Consider the following 1,461-nt stretch of genomic DNA (forward strand, 5'->3'; position numbering starts at 1 on the left):
TTCAAAAAAGTATTAGTCAAATTGATATAGATAAGGTGCTTAAATTCTATTTTTAAACCTTATAAGATTCTTTTGTTCGACAAATTTCAATAACTTTTGAAGTAAATAGAAATATGGATTCTAGATTGATATACTAGAATTTCTCCTAAGTTACACTATAATATTTCTGAGACAATCATAGAAAACTCTACTGAAACTCAATACCTCAAATTAACAAATTTGGTCTTTAAAGTTATAGTGTTACATGAGGACAAATAATGTTTAAGTTTAGGGGAATTGATTAACCTTATAATTATCTATTTTTAATGTACATTTAATGTTCACATTTTTTATTATATTGCACTTTAAAATATGATATTTTTGAATGTTTTTGTTTCAGGTACAAGGAATAAAATTTTAGCGAAAATGAAGCAAAAACGGTGCAATTTGGAGTCAAGTTCAACAAGAAAAATAAGTTTAACGTGACGCATTTTGATATAACTTTCTATGTTTAATTTTCTCTATATTTATCACATGTTTTTGAATGAAATTATAATTTAAAGAAATGTTATTTTCATGTTTATCTTGTAGGTATAACACTAGGAGCGAATCAGAGCTGAAACGGGAGCCAAAACGAAGCAAAACATGCGTGTTGCCCACATGGCGTCGGATTCTGGTGCAATAACGCCACACACGACTATAAACAGACGACGATTCTGGCGACATAGCGCCCGAGACAGTTTTTGGATGGCTTTTGAGCAATTCTGGGCTTATTCTGGGATGTTCTGAAAGCTTCTGGATGACTTGCACGCCCTATGAAATGATTAAATGAATTTTGACACTTGGAAAGGCTCTTGGATGAGGAGATGTGTCTTTTGGAGTGAAAGGGTGTGTCTTTTCGATGAAGAGATGTCTCTTAGAGAAATGAGGGCTTGCGCCTCCCATGAGAATTAATTAGTGTGTGTTTTAGGAGGAATTTTTTAATGAGATTGAGAGGGAGTTTAACGTGAGTCTATGGAGATGAAGATTTCTCCATTTTCTGTAGAGATTGGTGAGGGATTTCGAGAGATATGAGTAAGAAAGTATGAGCGGTGCATGGATCGGCTAAAGACTTTATTGGAGAGATTTTCATATTTCTTTCAAAGGGAAAAAACTAAATATTGTGTTATTCATTGTCTTGTAATTGTTATAAACACTTTCCAGTGGATTTTCTTTGATTTAAATGAAGTTTTCTGTTATATTTTATCCATGCTTAGCAAGTAGTTTTTTTTTTTATTCTTTTCTTTTAATATGAAGTTGTGACATGTAGGAAAATTTGTTTTATGATAGAATTAAATTTATTTTCATGGGATGAGTAATGTCTCATTTGATTCATTGACATAACTTAAGTGGAAATATATTATGTTAAAATTTGTAGCAAGTGAAACTAAAATTCGGGAAAGCGGTGATTTTGCAACTTGAGTGCCCTCACATTGATCAGTT

Source organism: Phalaenopsis equestris, unplaced genomic scaffold, assembly GCF_001263595.1.
Source record: "Phalaenopsis equestris unplaced genomic scaffold, ASM126359v1 Scaffold000002, whole genome shotgun sequence".
In the NCBI taxonomy this organism is placed as follows: Eukaryota; Viridiplantae; Streptophyta; class Magnoliopsida; order Asparagales; family Orchidaceae; genus Phalaenopsis; species Phalaenopsis equestris.